The 23,969-nt window shown below is 43.8% G+C and overlaps 1 non-coding gene across 1 annotated transcript; it reads right to left on the bottom strand.

The window, feature by feature from the left end:
- Positions 1–20,183: 20,183 nt before the first annotated feature.
- On the bottom strand, positions 20,184–20,265 carry trnas-gcu (transfer RNA serine (anticodon GCU)). The gene has a single exon. It is a non-coding gene; the product is annotated as a tRNA-Ser (tRNA).
- Between the last annotated feature and the right edge of the window lie 3,704 nt (positions 20,266–23,969).

The following is a 23,969-nucleotide window of genomic DNA, read 5'->3' on the forward strand; positions in this document are numbered from 1 at the left end:
CTCATGTAGCAGCTTTTACTGATATAGACCAGATATTATTGGGGGGTGGGGGGGCGGGGAGTCCAGCTCAGGAAAATGGCACAGAACAGTTTCGGGGAAAAGCGAGTTAATTGGATAAGATCAGTTTCACTACTTTTCTGCAATGGCCAAGCGCTATTACCACTGAACACTGAACTGTTAATTCAGACACCACGGACCTGGATTTGACTCTGACCATGCTAGGTGGTAGAATTGGGATTCAATAAATATCTGGAATTATGAATCTAATAACTTCTATATATCCATGTTCAATTGTTGAAAATAAAACAAAACAATCTGACGTCATTTAAGGAATGAAACTGCCATTCTGACCTGCTCGGGCCTCCATGTAACTCAAGACTCACTACAAGATGGTTGATTCTCAACTACCCGCTGTGCAATTAGGGATAGCAATCAATACTGCCGAGCCAGCCACGCCCTCATACTGTAACAGAATAGAAAAAAAAGTTCATTCGGCCCGAGCGAGATTACAGTGTGCAGTTCTGCAATTCAGAGTACTGCATCGATGTGATCGCACTGGGAAAGTTGCAGGAGAGATTCACTGGGATATTGTCTGGGCTGAAGAGTTTCAGTTGTGAGGAGAGATTGGACAGACTGGGGTTGTTTGTCGCCGAGCAGAGGAGATTGGAGAAGACATGACTGAGATGTAATAAATACTGAGGAATATGGATAGGATTGGCCGAAAGAAGCCTTTGTTATTGATGGAGGGATCGAATACCGGGGCCAAGAGATGTTGGGAAAAGGCAGAAAGGTTTGAGTAGATTTGCGGAAAGGGTCAGAGAGGCGGAAATCATTCTAACCTTTAAAAGAATTGAGATGTTAATTTGTGATCCCAAAACATATAAGATTATGGGCTAAACGATGGAACTTGATTCAGGTCTTCAAGCAGTTGTGTTGGACAAGTGCGGCCACAACAGGCTGAAGGGTCTCCTTCGATGTTGATATCCTCCACAGTATCGTGGTTCGTGTCCCCTCCTGTCACAGGGCTCAATTCTCCGCTGGGGGCATCGTGAATGTTTTAAGCCTGTCACTCTGTTCCCCAGTGAAGGTTATTCATGCCTGGCTTTCCATTCTCGATGGGACATGTCACAGGAAGAACAGTGCAGTCTGAATCAGCGTGGGGAAGGACTGCAGCTCCTGGGGAGAGAGAGTGTCAGTGAAAGTGCAAACATATAACTTCAGCCAACTGCACATTGTGTTTGCGTTGCAATGAAAACCATGAAATAGAGTTGTTCCTAACTGATATGTTCATTTAAAGCAGGAATCTGAGGAAGAAAGTAGAATAAACCCATTCAGATCTGAGTGCAGAAACATTTCCAGCAGGACTACTGAGGTTGTACAGCGTAGAACCGCGTTTGGATGCATTGAATTCGGGTTGGTGGGCGCAGTTTGCTTTCACTCGGTGGAGCTGCCAGTGTGAAAAGCCATTACACATGATACAGATAGTGTTCAATGTGATGGTACATTTGTTCAGTGGTTCGCACTGCTCTTAAGTCTGTAGGTTAGGTGGGTTGGCCTGTTAAATTGCGCTGATGTGTCTAGGGAGTGAATTCAGTAAGTTAAGTGAATTAGCCATGGGTAACGCAGTGATAAGGTCAGCAGTCACACGATGCCAGGTTTTATTCCAGCAGGTCTATTTGAAATCACAAGCCAGAGGCCTGCGGGGATAGAGATGGGAGCTAGGTCTTATTGAGATGCTGTTCAGAATTTCCCTACCGACCTGATTGACTGAACTGCACTTTCTGCATTGTCGGAAATCTGTGATTCTATCAGAGAGGACACTGCCAGCGTTTACTGGGTCGCTAAGACATTAGAGACGATGCTGACGGCGTTTATTGGGGATGGAGTTTTATTTATTTGTGTTTTGGAAAATTTGACCCTGAACCAAGGAAAACCGAATGGAATCTTTCCAGCGTAATTGAGGTTTGGACAGAGTCAACATATGGAAAATTCACTCTTTTAAGTTCGTATATTTCTGAATGTCAGGCTTTCAACACCATCGATGTAGGACAAATAAATGATGGGAGCAGAATTTCTGTCACTCTGAGAATCCGTTTCCAAAATATTTGGAAAGGCACATTTCGAGACACACAAACAATGAGTTTCACTAGGAGAGAGACAGCCTGCGGCCAGGTGAAAGTTTAAAAGTGGGGTGTGGGGGGTGGAAGGTGGGAGGAAACAGAAACTAATTTGGACGACTTCAGATGCAAAGAAATATCAGAAAGTCTGCAGCTGAGTAAGATTCAGCAAAAAACCTCAGAGTTTAGAACGATTTCTTTTAATATTCCATATGAAGCTTTATAAATGGAACTGAGCAGATTTGGCATATTGTCAAGGCAAGCTATTTCATAATGAATAGGAAGTGACCAGTCTCTTAGAGATCGATTTCCTGCTTTAACCCCATGCCTTAAAGGTGGGAGGACGATCGCCATGATGTTGGGTTCATTTGATACCCACTGAAATCTACCAAAGTAACTGAGCATCAAAACTGGCATCTTGTTTTGTAGTTTAACCTTCTGTTTTTCTCATCAGTATTTTCTTTAAGCTGAAATAAATTCCGAACAAAATTGAACGCAATATTGAGCGTTCCAATCATATAAATCTAATTCACTTCCGATTATTGGAATGAACAGAGTGAAGTTGCAGCAACATTAATAAAACGAAACGAACAAAACTGCATTTTGGGAATTTTACCCATTTCAGGTTCAGCCATATGAGAAAGCCCATCAAGCTAAAACATCACCTTCACTTCTCTTTCCGTATATACTTCTTCACGTGAGAGAGAAACTGTCAGAAGAAATTTTGCGTCAAGACTAAATGTGCGTGTGAATGTGACGGGAATTTCATGTTTGCTGGTTCGTCCTGAGACAGTTCCGATTAGGAATAAATCAAGGACAAGGTATTCCTTCCAAGGACATGGTGAATCTCTTGGATTTTGCTGGTATTATTATTCCGTCGAAAGCAGAAACATAATGGTGTGGATTCGATTCCGCTCAGGGAATTTCTTATCGCCTAGGAGCATCATATGTAATCTTGACGGGGTCACATTTGAGCCCCTTTGCAATGGGCTGAAGTGGCCCAGAGGTTAAGGCAATGGGTTGCTCTTCCATTGCGCATGTGGTGATTTGAATCCTTCTCTGGCTGTTACTTCTATCAACTGCACCTGTGGTTTCCCTTTGTACCTCGCATCTTTAGGATACATTGGATGGAGATTCTTGCTTTTGCCCTTCATTGCACCGGAGATTTGTGATAAATCGGTACCTCATCAAAGTCGAAGTAAAGCAATTTGTTTCTGTTGTAAGTTACATTGGGATAATGAAAAGGAGGGCAACGTTTCTATCCTCCTTTCATTCCATCTTGACTTTCTATGAATTTACATCGAATGAAAGGGGAACAAATAAGGAGAGATCGGGTGCAATAGTTTATCCAGTGGGATTGTAAATTTTAATGTAATACTCCACACAAAGTTCTGATCTGTATTTTAAACAGTCAATTGAATTGGAACCACAGAAAACCTTTCCAATGAAACGAATTTTTCATTCTTTCACAACCTGTTGCTGTGTGAATCATACCGCGATCCATCATCCAGCGTGATCACCAAGTTGGCAACAATATTACATCCACCAATTTTCTTTTGCAATCACAACATTTGCACATACCCATTTGTGGTGTGTCAAGTTCCATTTGTTGTATCCACGCCACAGCACATTTCTTGTTCATGAACTTATGAGCTTAGTTCCTGATCTGTCTGATCAGTTTGAGAAACCTTTTCTATCACTTCATCCCATCCCTCAGAATTCTAAAGATATCAATAAAATAGGGCGTTAGACCAAATGATGTAGGATTGGAAATCGGCCATTCAGCCCATCAAGTCTGCTCCACCATTCAACGAACTCATGACTGATCTGATAATCCTCAACTCCATTCTCCAGCATTGCCTCGACAAAGCTTCATCATCTTTCTGGTTATATATCTGTCTGGCACAGTTTGAAAGTACACAACAACTCAGCCTCAACAACAATTTCGGCAAGGAGTTCTACCGATTCACTGGCCCCTGAGCAAAGAAATTACTCCTCATTTCTGAATTAAATAGGCAACATCTAATTCTGAGTTCATGTCCTCTGGTGCTCTCCTCATACCAGAGGAAGAACCAGCTGCCTGTATCTACCCTGTCAAGATCCCATGAATATTGAACGTTTATAAATGTTACTATGTGATTATAGAGCTCTCCTCCGTCTCCTTTGTTTCAAGGAGAATAATCCCAGCCTGACCAATCATTCCACGAAGCTCCATTTTCTCCAGTATTGACAACATGTTTATTAATTTCTGCTGTCCCCTGCAGCGACCCTACATATTGTTAAGGCAGGTGGAGACATTTATGTGAAGAAACGGTTGAAATTTCAAGCACAGACGGGAATTGGATCTTGAAATTAGACAGCCACTGGAATCAGATTTGTCCGCACAAGGACGAAATAGAGTAAGTATCACTCTGACAAATGAGAATCTAATCATATCTCATTGACATTCAACAACTCTACTGTAAACAAATTACCCCGTGTAATCGTCCATAGAGCTATTATTTCGGGGGAAAAACTTATAGAAACTGGCTACATAAACACTTTGACAACAACAACATGTTCTTGAGACATTTTTTGATTATAAACTCAACTCATTGTTCCGTGAATCCGACATCGTTTGCAAGGCACAAATGAGACGTGGAATATAACTCTCTCCATTTGCCTAGATGGGTATAACTTCAATAACACTTAAGGAAATCGACATCGTCCACGACAATGCAGTCACTTGAATGTATCCTCTTCAACACCTGCAATATTCATTCCCCTCACCACTAAGGCGCAATTGCAGCAGAGTGCACCAACTGTAAGATGCACTGGAGTAAGTCATTCGGGCATTTTTGACAACCTTCAAAGCTCAACAGCTGTACTGACTATAAGGACAAGTTTGGAAGATGCAACGAAACGCCACCATTTTCAAGTTACCCTCCAAGGCCCATAACACTCTGACTTGGAAAGGAATCAGTGAGAAACTCATTGGTGAAACGGTCTTGATGGGCAAAGTTGCATACTTCAGCCTTCCATCTTTTATCGTACAATTTTAAGAAAAATGTTGATTTATGCGGTGACCAGATTTGTGCTCAGTGTCTTTAGCTGTTCCCTAAACTGGTGGTTGCTAAAGTTCTGCTGTCATCCACAGCCTGTGGTCAACAATAGAAAATACCCGAAAACCCTCTCAGTCAACTGACTCCCCTCCAGATTAGAGTGGAGTTGGAGAAGCACAGCAGGTCTGGCAGCATCTGAGAAGGAGGAAAAATGGACGTTTCAGGCAAAAGCCCTTCATCAGGAATGAGACTGGGAGCACATGGGATGGAGAGATAAATGGGAAGGGGGTGGGGCTTGGGAGAAGGTAGCTGAGACTGCTGTAAGTGGATGCAGGCGGGGGGGTGAACAAGATATGTCAGAGAAGTAGGTGGAGTGGACAGGTGGGAATGACGATACACAGGTGGGACAAGTCAGGCGGACGCTGTTGAGCTGGAAGGTGGGAACTGGGGTAAGATAGGGGAGGGGAAATGAGGCAACGGGTGAAGTCCAAATTGATGCCATGGGGTTGAAGGGTCCTGAGGTGGATGATGAGGCTTTCTTCCTCCAGGCATCGGGTCGTGAGGCAGTGGCGATACAGGAGGCCCAGGACCTTCATGGCCTCGGGAGCGTGGGAGGTGGTGTTGAAATGTTTGGCCATGGGGCACTGGGGTTGATTCTTGCGTGTATCCTGGAGATATTCTCTGAAGTGTTGTGTGAGAACCCATCTCCTCTCTCCAACTTAAAGGAGACCGCATCTGGAGGACCGTATACAAGAAATGGCATGTGTGGAAGTGCAGGAGAAACTTTGATGGATGTGGAAGCCTCCATTAGAGCCTTGGACAGAGGTGAGGAGGTAGATGTGGGTGCAGGTTTTGCAATTCCTGCAGTGACAGGGAAATTTATATTTCCCTCCCCACCCCTACCCACTTTTCACGAAGACTGTTTCCTCCACGACTACCTAGTCAAGTCCACGCCCTCCAATGACCCACCCTCCCCTCACGGCACCATCCCCTGCCACCACAGGAATTGCAAAACCTGCACCCACATCTTCCCTCTCACATCCTTCCAAGGCTCCAATGAGCCTTCCACATCCATCAAATGTGCATGTGCACTTCCATACTTGTCATTTATTGCATCTGTTGCTTGCCATGTGCTCTCGTCTACATTGGGGCCAACAGACACATTCTCGGAGAGCGCTTCAGAGAACATTTCCAGGTCACCCGCAACATTCAACTCCAACGCCCCATAACCAAAAACATCAATTACCTCCCCTCCTCCCCCACCGTCTCTCCCAAGGACATGCAGTTCCTGGGTCTCCTCCACCGCCATTCCCTCACCACCAGACGCCAGATCTTCCACCTCGGGACCATCAACCCCAGAGCATCAACGTGGTCTTCACCAGTTTCCTCATGTCCCCACGGTCACCTTATCCGAGTTCCAACTTTCTAACTTGGCTCCATCCGGCTGACCTGTCCCACCTGTCTATCTTCCTTTCCGCCTATCCGCTTCACCCTCTTCTCCGACCTATCACCTTTAACCCCATCTCTATCCACCTCTTGCACTCTCAGCTAAATTCTTCCCAGACCCAGTCCTCCCGTTTATCTCTCCACTCTCGAGGCTCCAAGCTTTATTCCTGATGAAGGGCGTTTGCCCAAAACGTTATTTTTTTCTGCAAATCGGATGCTGCCTGACCTGCTGTGCTTCTTCAGCACCACTCTAATCTTGATTCTGATTTCCAGCACCTGCAGTACGCACTTCCGTCCATCTGATTCCCCTGTCTATTGATCTTGAATAGGCCGTTGCTGAAGTTCCAGCATCATTTCCCTGCTCTTATATTCCCACCTGCGGTCAAGAACAGAAAGTATCTACAACCCATCGAGACCACTTGATCCCTTGTCCAATTACCTTCAAACATTCGTGAATGCCTACTCCAATTTCTCTTTTGTTACTGTTAACAGTCACACTTTTATCATTGTTACTCCCCAATTTCATTATCACCCACTTCACTGGACTGAATTCCTTTCAGCACATTTTCTTGCCAATTGTTTCCAATCTCCCTGATGTCTGTGGCTTTCTTCCTCATGGTTAATGACATGACTTAATTGTCACATAATTTGCAAACTGCGAAATGATGGCCACGACAAATAATTAAAAATCGTTGACCTATATGAGAGAACAATATAACTCATAGAAGCCATGGTTCATAAGCTTGCAGAGGACAGCAGAATAGGAGACTGTAAAGAAGGTGATCTAAGATTCCAGAAGGATCTTAATCCATTGCGTCTTTGGGCTGAAAAATGTCACATGAAGTTCAATCTGGATAAATGGAAGGTATTGCATTTTGCTGCATCAAATACGAGTAGGGCTTATACAATTAATGATCGGGCGTTTCATCGTGTTGTGGAACACAGAGGCCAGAAATGCAAGTTCATAATTCATTTTAGTTTGTTTCACATATAGACAGAATGGTTAAAAAATATCATCTTGCCTTCGTTGCTCAGTCCTTTGAGCGTAGGAGTTGGTACATTATGTTGAAGTTGAATAGGACATTGGGTGATGCGTCTTCTGGAATACTGTGTCCAGTTCTTGTCGCCCAGTAATAGCAAGGAAATTATTCAACTGGAGTAGGTTTAGAACAGGTATGCCAGCGTATGGCTAGTGGGGAAGGTTTGTGTTATAACGAAAGGCTCGATAGGCTGAGAATATTTTCACTCGAGCACTGGAGTTTGAAAGGCGACCTGATAGAAATTTATAAATTATTGAGAGTCCGGCTCGAGTTAACTGTAATTGTCTTTTCCCCAAGGAGGGGCACTTCAAGACGAGCGGGCAATTGTTTAAAGTGAAAAGAGGGGTTTAAAATAAGACACGAGAGGGGTTTAAAATAAGACACGAGAGGCTTTTTTTAACAGAGGATGGTTTATGTGTGCAATTCACTTCCTGAGGCAGTGATGAATGAAAGTAAATTTACAAGATTTACAGGATATTTGGATCGATAAATGAGTTGGAAAGTTTCAGTGTGATTAACAAAAGCTATTCATTCATGCCTAGTACATAATTTATTGCCCAGAGGGAAGATCAGAATCAGCCACGATAGTATGGATCTGGAGTCATATGCCAGCGAGACCAGATAAGTATGACAGTTTCCTTCCCTATCAGGCACTAGTGAATTAGATCTACAACAACTGATTCAACATCATCATTAGACTCATCAACTCTAGGTATTTATTGAAATAAAATTCCAGCATCTGCCATGCCAGGATTTGAACACGTGTCCACAGAATTATATCTGGACATTCATATTAACAATGCAGTAATAACATTTCAAAGGCCATTATTAACCCTGAGCCATTACAGGAGCCGTCAGACGCGACTCGTTTAGTTTGTCATGGTGTGCAGTATGAGCTGGAAGGAGTGAAAGGCCTGTTTTAATGCTGCGTGGGTCTATTACTTTGACGCTATGAAACCGGCAGCTGGTTGGGATTAACAGCAGCATTGACAGTTTAATTGACCTCCGTTTGGGATATGTAATCTTGCTGGCTACGCTGGAGTTATTATTGGACATTGAGCCCTTCCCACACACGGGACTGTTGAACAGTCTGTCCCCAGTTTGACTGAGTAAATGTGTTTCCACTGCAGCAGGTATTTGAATTCCGCATTGCCCTGGTTTCTCTGTCATATCGGTGTCTTTGTATCTACCCAGGATAAACGATTGGTTCAAATCATGTCCACGCAGACCTAAGTCCCGTTGTCCATGTTGTGAATGTGTTTTTATTCTTCCTGATTTCCCCACAGGGTGTGGATGTCGCTGGTCAGGACAGCATTTGTTGTTCATTCTGATTCGCTGCTGCCTCGCTGCACGAAAGACATGGATTCGATCCCAGTCTCGTGTGATTGTTTGCAGTTTGCACAATCTCTCTTTGCTTGTGTGAGTTTCCTCCCACAGTCTGAAGGTGTGAGGGTTACTGGGATCAGCCATGGGAAATGAAGGGGAACGGAATAGGTATGGAGTGTGGGTCTGATAGGATGTGCTTCCAAGGGATGGTGTCGACTGGAATGGGCCGAATGGCCAGCCTACCCACAGTGTCGGCATTCTCGGATTAAGGTTAAGCCATGTTGTTCTGCACCTGGAGTCACAAGTAGGCAGGATTGGGTAAAGATGGTAGCATCCCCTGTATAAGGGTCATGCATGAATGGGATTGCAGGAAATTAAAGGCATGTTCACTGTTCCTGTGGTCAGGCTTCAATTACAGGTTTTATTCGTCGAACTTTAACATTACCACTTCCGTGTCTGAGTCCCCACAGATGACTCGTTTATTATATAACCACAACACTACCTTCTCCAGGTTGCAGAATTTACTGGGAACAAGAAGCTGCTCCTGAGCTGATGCAAACATAAGCAGCTGCAACTGCTAATGTCAAGAACACTGATCCAAATAGGAAAATGAAATTTCGAACATTGCCACCCCAAATTTAAAGGTCCAACACGCTTCAGATGCGCCAATCGGCTGTATCAACAACATGTACTGCTTATGCCTATAATGTAATAAATGGGGGCAAGTATTCCCTTCCGCCCCGCTTTTGACCAGGAGCAGTCTCAACCTCGGAAATACACGCGCCCCTCTCCTGTCATTCCATCCTAACTTCCAATTGGATCTTCGTGGCTACTTCACACAGTTTCCCTGATTCCGGGTCTGGAACTGGAATTAAGTGTGATTGCCTGCAGCAGTTGGTACTGCCTTGTGTGGGCAAAGTGATGGAGTTGCCGATGTTAAAGTATAATGTTATTGAAGCATACGTTTCAGCAATATCCTGCACTGTCCCATGAGTTTGGAGAGTTTCATTAATCCCATTCTCCAGGACTCGTATTCATGGAATCTCCACAGACTCTGGGGACGTTAAGGTTAAAGGTTCAGCCCATTCTCAGTTCCCACATGCCTGTCATTAAGTCCTGATATTGTGTAATCTTCCTGACATTTCCTCTGCTACCCTAGTGGCTGCAGTTTGGAAGTGTGGTCTGTGGAGTGCTGCAACCATTTAGTATTTCGTTTTCTGCGTTGGGATTGCTGCAACTTTGTATCAAATCCACATCATAGCGGTCAGTTCTCTCAAAGTTTTACTTTTGATGAAACACTGTAAGAAATAACTCGTTTTTCCATGATAATGTTCTCCGAGGTGATGATTTGTTTTCCATCGAATTTCGTTCTCTGATATTTCAGCGTTTCATGCATCAGGATTTAAACCCAAAAGTTCTCGAAGACATCCCTCCCTCCCACTCGCCCTCACTCACTTTTCCGTCCCTCGTCCCATTTGACTGAGGCATTGCACAATCTAACATAAACATTCACGTTGCTACCGTCCAGTCTATGCCATTGCACTTACTCTTGCTGGGCGACCATGCCCCAAACTCTTCATTGGCACCTTCAAATCATTCGATCCGTTTCGATATCGTGGCTGTGAGATCAATTCTCTTTTAGCAGCTTTTACTGACATGGACCAGAGATTATTGGAGCGTGAGGCTCAATAAATGGACACAGAGAATAATTGGGGAAAACAGTCTCTGTTGGAAAAGATCAGCCATGACGGCTTTCTGCAATAGCCTACTGGTGTTATTACTGGATTTTAACACAAAAGGCCAGGTCACATTCTGGTGAGATGGGTTCGATTCTCACCACACCACGCCGGTGGTAGAATAGAAATGCAAGAAATATCTCCAATTAAGGAACCGCTAAACCCGTTGTCTGAAAAGCCCATCTGTTTCACTAAAGGTCTTGAGGGAAGGAATCTGCCGTCCTTAACTTCTCTGGCCTCCATGTGATTCCAGACTGGTCGGCAATATATGCTGCAGACCAACACCGCAATCTGATGCAGATTGTAAAAAAAAGGTTCATTTGACTCTAACTAGACAATTGTCTGCTGTTCACAGGAGTCCAGGGATGTGAGCACACTGGGAAAGGTGCAGGAGAGATTCACTCGGATTGTGTCTCGGCTGAAGAGATTTGGTCATGAAGACAAACTAGGGTTGTTTTTCATGGTGCAGAGGCATTTGTGAAAAGGCATGGTTCAGATATACAAAATAACGAGGGGTATGGATAAGTTAGAATGAAAGTAACGTTTCCCATCGACGGAGAGATCGATCACGGGGAGGGGGGGTGGGCAGAAATTTAATGAGACAGACATAAAGGTTAAAGTACATGTGTGGAAAAGCGTCATAGGTCGGCGTGTGTTGGAATTTGCAACACTGTGTCTGTAAGGGTCAGAGAGGCAGAAACCCTGAGAACCTGAAGAAATATTCAGATGTGAGTATGTTCTGCCAATAGTACAAAGCTATGGGCTAAACGATTCGAGCCGTTAAGCAGTTGTTTTTGACAAATTGAGTCACAACGGGCTGAGGGGTCTCCTTTGAAACTGTTGTCCTCGGTAGTATAGTGGTTAGTGTCGCTGCATGTTATGCGGGAGATAGGAGCTCAATTCCTCGCTGGGGCAGTGCAAATGGTTTAAAACTGTCCCTAATTTCTCAAATTCGGGTCATTAATGCCTGTCCTTCCTTTCTCCATGGGACATGCCACAGTAAAGACAGTGCTGTCTGAATCAGCATGGGGAAGGACTGCATCTCCTGCCGAGTCAGTGTCAGTGAAAGTACAAACACGTGACTTCTGCAACCTGCACTGTGTATCTGTATTGGAATCTAAACCATTTAATGGAAAGAAGAAGGAAGCTGAAGAAGAAACAGGGTAAACCAATTCCAATGTGAGTACAGAAAGATTTTCCGCAGCATCTTGAGGAAAACTGACAAACCGCTCTGAGAAAGAGTTTCACTCTCAGAACTGTTAGTTCACAGCGGTGTTTTTGTTCCACTTAAGCACTTAAGAAATTGAATAACAATTTAACTGAAGACTTGAAATGTTAGAACACACCAGACGACGAGTCACGTGCTGGAAACTGTGCTTACAAGCCAGATGTTTGATGACTGATAATGATGCAATAAGCTGAAGGGCCATTCGCCATGCTTTTAAAAACACAATGACTGTCATTTTTCAACTGAACCAATAAGTCAAAAACAAAGTTACCAAGAACATTTGCAAACCTTGCATAAGTCTTCCTTGGTGCGAAAGTGTTCAAATTCAGCTTTCTCACTGCTATTTCCCAACGTTGATTTCCAGTCAGGGAAAAATATTTGTTGTTCCTTATGAAAGTCGTAAATTGAACATGAATTCCTGACATTACAAAATAGCAAAGATATCAGTGCTGTCAGAGTCAGTGAGAATTTCATATCGGAGATGAATTCAAATGGAAATAAATGTTGAAAGCAGTTGCCTTTGCCTGCTCAGACTCAGTACGACAAAAATAATGCTTACTGAAACATTGAGGTTTTTTTCAAGGATTTAATAAGTTGAATGCACAAAGGTTGGTTCTGTGACCAGAATGCCTTGGATTGAATGACTAGTAGATGCAGGTTTTGTACTAGGGTATGCAAATTTGAAAATCACAGAACACCAGGTTATAGTCCAGCAGGTTAAATTGGAAATACTAGCTTTCAGATTGCTGCTCATTCATCAGGTGGTTGTGGAGTACACAGTTGTAAGACACAGAATTTAAAGCGCAAGTTTACAGTGTGATGTAACTGAAAGTTTACGTTGAAAAATACCTTCATTGTTTGCTAAGTTTCCCATCTGTTTGAATAACCATGTTAGCTTCACTTATTTCATTTGTAAAGCGCAAAACCTTTTATTTTTATGTTACATTCTCAGGTGAGCTTGAAGAGTTGGTGTCAGCCCCCGTGTGCTGTTGTCTGTTCCATAATGTTTAGACTGATTATAATTTTATAAAGTGAGTTAATAGAGACTGACATGGATTCACAAATTCACCCCACAAAAGTATATGTGCGTGTGTGTGTGTCTGTGTGTAGGAGGGTCGCTGTGTGTCGATAGGGAATTGGGATCACCTGTACTGTGACATGAACCCTAGGTCACAGTTGAGGCCATCCCCATTGGTTCTGAAATTTGCTATCAGCCTCTGGTCGGGCCCATTCAGCTGCTGCCTGTGTCGAAGTCTGCCTTGGAGGATTGTCACCTGAAGGTCTGCGGTTGAATGTCCTGGACCACGGAAGTGCTCTCCAGCTGCGAAGGGGCACAAATGTCTGTGATTGATGTGCAGTTCCATTCATCTGTTGCTGTACCCTTTGCTCGCTTTCACCAATGTACCATGCCTCAAAACATCCTTGCCTGCAGCGTGGATTTTTTTTTTAGATTAGATTACTTACAGAGTGGAAACAGGCCCTTTGGTTCAACAGGTCCACACCAACCCGCAGAAGTGCAACCCACGCAGATCCATTCCCCTACACGTCACACTACGGGCAATTTAATATGGCCACTTCACCTAACCTGCACATTTCTGGACTGTGGGGGCAAACCGGAGCACACCCACACAGACACTGGGAGAATGCGCAAACTCCACACAGTCAGTCGCCTTAGGGGGGAATTAAACCTGGGTCTCTGGCGCTGTGAGGCAGCAGTGCTAACCACTGTGCCGAGATTAGCGTCAGCCAAAACATTATGGCACGGACACAGCACACAGGGACTCACACCTTCAAAATAATATCGGGGCTGACACTAATTGTTAAAGTTCACCTGAGAATGTAACTTTCAAAAAAGGTTTGCAAATTACATAAGAAAGAAGTGAAGCTAACATGGTCATTCTAACAGATAGAAGATTTAACAAACAATCAAGATATTTTTCAATGCATAATTTCAATTACATCACACTGTCAACATTTGCTATAAGTTCTGTATCTTATAACTCTTGTACTCCACGAACACCGGATAGAGGAGCAGCCCTCCAAAAGCTAATGCTTCCAATTTAACCTGTTGGACTATGACCTGGTATTGTATGATTTATAACTTCGTATTAGAATGCGGACTTCACAATTAAAACAGAGATGAAGAAGCATTTATTCTCTCTGACAGTTCTGGATCAGTGGACTTTCTTGTAGCAGAAGGCTGTTGAGGAAGTGTCATTAGGTGTAATGAGGCTGAGATCGGCAGATCTTCAAACTGCAAAGACATTCAGCGTTATGGGGAAAGGTAAGAAAGTGCAGTTCAAGGTTATCAGATCAGACATGAAACCATTCAATAGCGGAGCAGACTTAATGGTCTGAATGGTGTCTTTCTGTTCCTAAAATTGTTGGCCTTAATATGAAACTGCAAAACCGACCTGAGTAAAACGTGCCAAATTAAAAAAACGTGTTCCCCCCGGAACACTGAACCGAGGTGCAATGAACAAAGAACAACACAAATGGCAGATAATATGAGTAATTGATATGGAGTGGTCAGTACACCAAGATAAACAGGAAAACCGATATTCAGTATCGACATTGAACCTGGCTCCACGAAATATGTAGTTAACTCTCACAAACCACCATTCCCCTTCCATTTTAGTGACGCCCTCTCCGTTCTTGATTTAAACTGATTGAACGTCAGGCAATTGCAGCTGACGTTGCTGATGCGGAACTGTAACATACAGGGAAGCGCTTCTGTCTGCTGCACAACATCATTCTGCTTCGAAAGATCAGGCAGCATTTCATATCGATTAATGTAAACGTTAACATTTAACAAGCCATGACAGTGAAAGCATTGAAACCTCATCACTATACTACGAGGGAAGATTTCTGTTATCACCACCCTGGACACCATGAGATTCATCAATCTATTCTCCCATGCTTCTATGCATGATGCCCTCGGCTCTACTCCAGTCTTGTTGTTTGCCTTACAACACTGAGGCTAACCAATCATCTGTTGCATTGAAGTTTCTAATGTATGAGACCTTACCTCTGAGCTGGCAATGTGCTGGCTCAGTGGTGATATCACTGGCCTTGTAAACGAGAAAAGTGTTTGAAATATCCCATTCCTGTTTTTCAGTCCAAGAACTTGAGGAAAACCGTTCGGCAGGAGAGGAAATAGCGGGCGTGAGCAACGATCGAGTTTTGCTGCAAGAACGTGGTGAGGCAGTATGAACTACAGAGTAATGGGTAAACAATGGGCAAGGAACGCTGGGACGGGAGGGGCTGAATGCATCCTTTCTTTGCTGTAACCAGACACTGTTGTTGAAATCTGAAATTGGACAATATCAGCCAAGTGGGCGAAATCTGACTTTCTGTTTGTTTTCTCCCGAGGCCTGTTTCACTCCTGTGAAAATGTGCCTGCGTGCTTCAGTCTGTGGGTAAAAATGGGCTTCAGTTCCCCGACTGGGTGTGAACATATTTTACCCATCTCAAAATTCAATCCCATTTATTGCATCTTACAAGATTAAAACGTTCCAGGGTAATTAACATTGAGATGAACACGTGAAATATCAGAGTTTACATGGTTACAGACCAGGTGCTTGGAAGGGAGATGATGGGACCCATTTCTGTGCTGTAAACACTTGATAATTCATTCATTTTTGAGGGGAAACGTATCTGCAGTGACACAATTTTAAAAACTGTGTTATGAAGAAACGGTGCAACAGTTTCTGCCCTCATCCCTGGTGAACCAGTGGTTAGTATTCGGCGCTTTCACTGAGTGGCCTGGGTGTCATTACCGTTCAGGAAATCAGGACTTTTTGTACCTGATGCAGAGAGAGCAGGTCTACCAGGAATCTGTTTAATGCCTTAGATCAGTCAATACCCCAGCTCATCAAAGAAGGGAAAAGTGCCTTCCTCCTCACTGCGCAGTCGGACAGTTCATCCTTCATTCTCCTCTGAGTCCACTTCACAAAGAGTTTCAAAATACAATCAAAACTGAGTCTCAGCGATTCCTTTTCTGTGCTTTTCATACACAGAAGCTGCAGCGATTGAATGGGTTGCTTTCTGAAAATGAAACGTACTTATGAACAATATGCTTTGCTATTTCAGGATTGTCTTCTTTGACAGCGCTGAGACATGATTGATGTTCTCTATGATATGGAAGTGCCAGTGTTTGAGTTGGGTAGACAAAGTTAAAAATTACACAACATCAGGGCATAGTCCAGCAGGTTTATTTGGAAGCACGAGGTTTCAGGGAGCCGTTCCTTCATCTGGTGGGTGTCTTTCTGCCGAAACTTGATGTATGTGTCAACATGCGCAATCTTTTGGAAGATCATCTGGACTTTAACGGATCGTTCGTGGTGTCGAGGGTACCCCTGACTTGGATGTGTTGGTGTTGGACTGGGGTGGACAAATTTGAAAATCACGCAAAGCCAGATTAGAGTCCAATAGTTGTCATCCATCTGATGAAGAAGCTGTTGCTTCCAAATATGCCTGTTCGATGCAACGTGGTGCTGTGGGATTGTATAACTCTGATTGTCCTTGGTAATGTTTAACTTATCGAAGACAGTGAAATAATGTTCGTTCGTAGAGATGAAAATTCCAAATGTTAACCACCTCAGTGTAACAAAAAAATTAAATTTGATGCGCTGTGAATCTCCGCAATGCACTTGAGCCAAGTAAATTTCGAACCTATAGCCATCTGATCCGTAGCCAGGTGTACGAATGGTTGTAACACTGGCCAGATGCACAGCTGAGATTTTACACTCTGCAGAGGTGTGGTGTTAACAAGGACATGAGCAATAACAGTAACAGTCCCAAGGTGAACAAAAAACAAAGATAATCACCATCATTGATTCACTTCAAATTGTCCTCAAATAAAACTACCATTCACAATCTGATCAGTCAATCAATTAGGTCACCGCTGATCACGGAAATTTCAACTTATTTTGCTGCGTTTCCACAATAATTCGAGGTAAACTCAATGACAACATCGCGTTTCCCATAATTTTCAGATTTAGGTTACGTCAATGACCTGTTCGTATTTGCAGGAAACTAAGTAACATGAAATGAGTGAAAAAGTCCTTTTGGTCATGTAATCCAGTGTAGAATAGGTCAGAAAAGAAAAGTCAAAGACCTGAAACATCACTCGCATTTCTCTCTGTATTAATGCGTATTCCTGAGTTGAATATTTGCAGGACTTGTCTTCAATATCGAAAGAATTATTTTTCCCACGACAGATTCTTCATAAATCAATTTACATTTGAGGTGTTGAAACTTATTTTACTTCAGATTAAATTGGTTGAATATCCTTTCCCCCAGCCTAATATCCCAATACTGCCTTCTCTTCCATGTATATACAAGCTGCTCCAGGTGAGGTTGCAGCTCCCAACCTGACGTTCCATTGCTCCTTGCTGCTCAATGTCAATAGAAGCTTCTGCAAGTAAGATTGGAGCTCCCACACTGATGTCCCAATGCTCCATGGTGCTCCATATCATTAAATGCTGATCCAGGTGAGAGTGGAGCTCCCAGACTGATCTCGCAAAGCTCCCTGCTCCATGTTAAATGAAGCTGGCCCAAATGAGATTGATGTCGCAGTCTGATGTCCCAATGCTCCCTGGTACTCCATGTCATGAAAAGCTGCTCCAGATGAGGGTAGAGCTATCCAACTGATCTCGCAATGATTCCTGGTCCATGTCAACAGATGTTGCTCCAAATGAGGTTGGATCTCGCAGTCTGATGTCCCAATGCTCCCTGCCGCTCCATGTTAATAAAAGCAGCTCCAGGTGTGGTTGGAACTCCCAGTCTGATGTCACAATGCTCCTTGGTCCATGTCTACAGAAGCTGCTCCAGATGAGGTGGGAGCTGCCATCCCTGGCAGCTCCCTCACCTCTATACGATCATAGAAATATGATGCAATTCTGGAGCCATTGGTGGAATATCCGTACCATGAGAACTTAATCGTATTTTTCATCACCACCGAATCATACTAAAATACTTTCTTTCTTAAACTTTATTTAGCATGTGCATATTGCAGTCAATGCGAAGTAAGATAATTGTGTTAACTGACGTATGTTCAATAAAAATTACAACTTATTTTTCATGTTGAGTTACTGCTACTTAAAAAGGATAATGTTTTTTTTAATAAAATCATAGTTTTATTCCGTGTAAGCGAACGTGGTTTGTATTATTTAAATTGAACTTGTTCGCCGTGTAAAATGATGAAATAGATCTCAATTTCAAAATAAAATTGGTATTGTTGTCATCCACCTTGAAATGTGGTCATAGAGATATACAGCATTGAAACAGACCCTTCAGTCCAACCTGCTCATGCCGACCAGATATCCCAACCCAATCTAGTCCCACCCGCCAGCACCCGGTCCATATCCCTCCATACCCATCCTCTTCATATTCCCATCCAAATGCCTCTTAAATGTTGCAGTTGTGCCAGCCTCCACCACATCCTCTGGCAGCTCATTCCATACACGTACCACCCTCTGTATGAAAACGTTGTCCCTTAGGTCTCATTTATATCTTTCCCCTCTCAAACTAAACCTATGCCATCTAGTTGTGGACTCCCTCATCCCAGGGAAAAGACTTTGTCCATTTATCGTATCCATGCCCCTCATAATTTTGTAAACATGTATAAGGTCAGCCCTCAGCCTCCAATGCTCCAGAGGAAACAGCTCCAGTCTGTTCAGCCTCTCCATAATGCTCAAACCCTCCAACCCTGGCAACATCCTTGGAAATCCTTTCTGAACCCTTTCAAGTTTCACAACATCTTTCCAATAGGCAGGAGACCAGAATTGCACGCTTTAATCCAACAGTGGCCTAACCAATGCCCTGAACAGCCGCAGCATGACCTCCCAACTCCTGTACTCAATACTTTGAACAATAAAGGAAAGCATGCCAAACGCCATCTTCACTATCCTATCTACCTGCGTCTCTACTTTGAAGGAGCTATGAACCTGCACTCCAATGTCTCTTTCTTCAGCAACATTCCCAAGCCCCTATCATTATTTGTATAAGTCCTGCTGAGATTTGCTTTCCCAAAATGCAACACCTCGCATTTATCCGAATTAAACTTTATCTGCCATTTTAAGCCCATTTGCCCATCTGGCCAGATCCTGTTATAATCTGAGGTACCCCTCTTCGTTGTGCACTACATCTCCAATTTTGGTGTCATCTCTAAACTTACTAACTGTACCTCTGTTGCTGATATCCAAATCATTTATGTAAATTATATAAACTCGAGGACGCAGCACCGATCCTTGTGGCACTCCACTAGTCACAGGCCTCCAGTCTGAAAAGCAACCCTCCACTGCCACCCTCAGTCGTTTACCTTCGAGCCAGTTCTGTATCTAAATGGCTGGTTCTCCCTTTATTCCATGAGATCTAACCTTCCTAATCAGTCGTCCATGAAGTCCAAATAGATCACATCTACTACTCTGCCCTCATCAATCTTCTTTGTTACTTCTTCAAAAAAACTCAATCAAGTTTGTGAGACATGATTTCCCACGAAAGCCATGTTAGGTATTAGAACGAAACGTCTGTTAATGACATTCGTTTAAAGACACTTTAGATGTTTATGCAGCATTAATCTGTGGTTATTGATGAACAGTTTATGTTCACTTCCTGCAGTTAACATGCTGATTTCTCCAGTTGTTCATAGTTCAGTGTGATGCATCCAGTGTGTGCATAACGAGAGGGAGCTTGCTTCCCACATCTCGTGTTTATCTGTGTCTTATATCCAACCTTCATCAATGGCAAGAGCAAGGGGGAAAGGGCGAGACCAATGTGTAAGTCTGTCCGTGCCAATGCACGGTACCCACATTGGCAATTCTCTACTGTGCATTCACAGCCAGTTTTCTGTACCGCTACACCCACCCCCTGCACCTTTTGAAATATCTCTATTATTTTGTGGTGTCTCTCTGTGCTCTTACCAGCAAGATGAATCATATCTACCCAACCTGCTCCAGATTTCATGTGATAAAACACTCATTAAGAATCCCATTGCATTAAACATGCACATCGCATCTCTCGTTATTTCGTTTCCCTGGATCTCTTTGATAAGATTAACGATCACAGCAACTTTACTTGGAAAAGAAAATCGCGTTCCTTTTCATTATCCCAATTCAGTCTACATTTCGTTAAGTTCAGGCTTCGGTCTCAAATTATTCTTTGAAGTTTTATAATGTGGTCGATACAGATAAACTAACCATTTGAGTTCCAATTTCAATAAGACAGCTGTGATAATCCAAAAACAGCGACGAGAGTGGGATTCGAACCCACGCGTGTAGAACACAATGGATGAGCAGTCCATCGGCTTAACCTCTCGGCCACCTCGTCGCATTAGCACTGTAGGGTAGAACATAATCTCCCAGACGATCACAATCTCATCATCTCTGGGGAATCTCCCATTCACAGCCTCCAACCTCATTGTCCATTAACCTCACACTGCCCGATTCTCCCTCCTTCCTAAGATCTGCTGTCTCTGCCTGCGCCTGTTTAACCCGACTCATCTCTTTCTACCTCAACACCTTCCTGTCTCCCCAGTCCAGGAAACTCTCACCTACGTTAGTGACACCACCTATGCACTTCATCTCCTCCAAGACTTTAATTTCCCTGGTCCACAATGCGTCATCTTCACATTGGAGATCCAGTCCCAGTACACATGCATCAGCTATGACGGAAGTCTCCAAGCCCTCTGTTTCTTCATCTCACCCCATCCCAACCAGTACCCTTCCACCGACACCCTCATCCAGCTGGCTAAACTGGTTTTCACCCTCAACAACTTTTCTGTCCAATCCTCCCACATCCTCCGAACCGAAGGGGTAGCCATGGGCACACACATGTGACCTAGCTATGCCTGCCTGTTTGTCAGATATGTGGAATTGTCCAACTTTCGCAGTTACTCTGGCACCTCTCTCCACTTGTTCCTCCGCTACATTGATGAATTCATTGGCCCCACTTCCTGCTCCCACGAGGAGGTTGAACAGTTCACCAATGAACACCTTTCTCCCAGAACTCAAATTCATCTGTATCTTCTTGGGAACTCCCTTCCACTTCTTGGACCTGTCCATCACCGTCTCCAGCGAATGACCAATGACAGACATATATTACAAGCCCACCGACTCCCACAGCTACCAACACGACACCTCCTCCCTCCCCACCTCGTGTAAAAACACCATCCCTTATTCCTAATTCCTCCGCCTCTAGCATATTTTCTCCCAGGATGACCAATTCCACCTCAGAAAGTCCCAGTTGGTCTCCTTCCCACGTGGTTGACGATGCCCATCAGTGCATCTCCTCCACTTCACTCACCACCGCCCTTAAGCCCCACCCCTCCCGCAACAAGAACAGAATCCCATGGTCCTCAACTTTCACCCCACCAAACTGAGCATAAAACACATCAGACTCCACCACTCCTGCAATCTCCATACAGACCCCACTGTCAGGTATATATTTCCCTCCACACCCCTATCAGCATTCTGAAAAGACCATTCCATCCACGAACACCTCGTCAGGTCTACAACCCCCAATAAACCCACACCCCACTATTGGCATATTTCCATGCCACCGCAGGAATGGTAAAAGCAGCTCCCACACCACTCCACTCATCTCCGTCAAAGGCCCCAAGGGATCCTTCCACATCTGTTAGAAATTCACCTGTACAACGTATAATGTCATCTACTGCATCTGTTGAACCCAGTGTGGTCTCCTCGATATCAGGGAGACAGGACACCTTCTTGCAGATCATTTCAGAGAACATCTTTAGGACGACGCACCCACCACCTTCACCATCCCGTGACTGAACTCTTCAACTCCCCCTTCCCACTCCGTCAAAGACGTGCAGGTCCTGGGCCTCCTTCAGCGCCAAACCATAACCACCCAATACCTGGAGGACGAATGCCGTATATTGCGCCTTTGAATTCTGTCACCTCACAGGATAAGTGTGTATTTGAACAGTTTCCTCATTTCCCTTGCCTCAAGTCTCAAGCCTCAAACTTGGGACCGCCCTCTGGACTCATTCCATCACGGCTCCTTCTGAACTATCATCTTCTCCCTCACCTTCATCCAACCACCCTTTCCCAACTATCTCCCCCAACCCCAAATCCCTACCATTTATCTATCAGTCCCGAAACAAAAGCCTTATTCCTGTTGAAGGGCTTATGTCTGAAACGTGGATTCTCCTGCTCGTCGGATGCTGACTACCTGGTGTGCTTTTCCAGCACCACACTTCCGACTCTGATCTCCAGCATCTGCAGTCCGAACTTTCTCCTTAGGAATAATCAATGACCTCGGAGTGAAGATGTCCCTGGATTGCATTGATCACAGTGTGTCTGAGTTTTGCGTGTATGGTGGGTGAGGGTAGTCTGGGTCTGAGACGAGCGCTTAACCCCCAGACAACGGGAATGGTATCAGATAGCGAAGTTAGGGTGGGCTGAAGTGAAGTGGAAAATTCTGTCAGAAGGTGGGTCAGTACAAATGCATCACATCACCCAGACTGTAAAAGATACACAGAAGGAGCAAAGCAACTTCAATGCAGGCACAATGACAGGTAAATTAGAAAGAAGACAATTGAACACACTGAGATGGAGTGGAATTATTTATGAGAAAGGATTAAATATTGAAGCTATTTTACATACAGACTGTCGTCACATTGGAAAAAGGAATTTCCTGCAAAGTAACGGTGATATTTGCCTGCGACATCACAATTCCGAGACACTGACATATTATCTTCTGCAACAGCGTGGCCTAGTGAAAGCATGATCGGCCCATCAATCAGAATTCAATACTTCAAAGCTCTCCTCTGCGCTGTACAACCTATTTGCTGCTCCTGTAGTCAGATCCCAATCGCTTCACAGTGTACCTTTTACTGCTTCCTGCCTCACGTAAATACTTGAAACATGATCCAATCCCCAGGGTTTCCACTTTAACCCATATTTTGTAACTCCCGAGCTGACACAGGTACGAGTGACCAATTGGCCTTTTCGAGCGCTCTCACTCTGTATGATCTGAATGATAAAATGCACTGTATCTGATCCGCAGGATACACTGCAGAAATTATCCCATCCCAGCGGACTGAGCTGCCTCCATTGATAGAGCTGTTTCCATTGGTAGAGTATCACAAAGTCACAGCGAACGTCTTTTGATGTCATCCGCGAAGGTACTTGCTACAAAAAAGCGGAAGACGGCTGGAAACTGCTGTCATCAGTGCGATATACAGAGGCCCAGCGGGATCCAAGTGGCCATAAACCAAAAATCAATGGATAAAAATATTCTTCTTTTGAGAAGAATCCAATTCAGACCATCAAGTTAACACTTCCTGGGGAGACAATGGATGTGGGAGAGCGGACAGTCTCAACTGGTTGCAGCAGGTGCAATCTTGGTCCGTGTGACAACAAAAGCAGAAACCTGGAACTGTTTATCTTGCTTCTGAAAAACAGGTTAGCAAATTTTGAAGAGCATAGATATTTTTCCCTGGTGTTCATGATATGACCAAGAGCAGAATACGGTTCCCTGAGTATGGTCTGACTTCTGTGTTATGGACTGTGATATTCTGCTCACATGATCTGAACACAAAAAAGAAATGACTCAGTGACAATATCTGCTGAATCGGATTCCGTGAAGAACAGAAGCCGATGGAATGAAAAGAGCCATAAGAGCGGGAATGCAGCAAATTATTTTGCAGACTAAAGGAGAGTGCACAGTACTGTTTCCAGGGGTCAATATCTGTGCAAGTAGACTGAAACAGCGTTGGGTGTTGTTGTACTGCATCTTTTGTATAATGGTACAAAAGCACTGAACTTTTGTATAGAGGGGGCAACTTCAAAATCCCCAAAGAGGCAAAACACACAAATGAGGCAAACAACAAAGTAACCACACAATTTGGTGTTACATCATGCAGTAAACTTCCCGGCTCAAATTTCGTTCAAAATCGCTCTCTGTCTAAATCCTAATACTGATATTCGAACAGTGAATGGTCTATGTCAATAGAAACTGCTCTGATCTCACAACTTCAGTATTTCATACCCAACCCCTTATATATG

This window comes from Chiloscyllium punctatum, chromosome 18, assembly GCF_047496795.1.
Source record: "Chiloscyllium punctatum isolate Juve2018m chromosome 18, sChiPun1.3, whole genome shotgun sequence".
In the NCBI taxonomy this organism is placed as follows: Eukaryota; Metazoa; Chordata; class Chondrichthyes; order Orectolobiformes; family Hemiscylliidae; genus Chiloscyllium; species Chiloscyllium punctatum.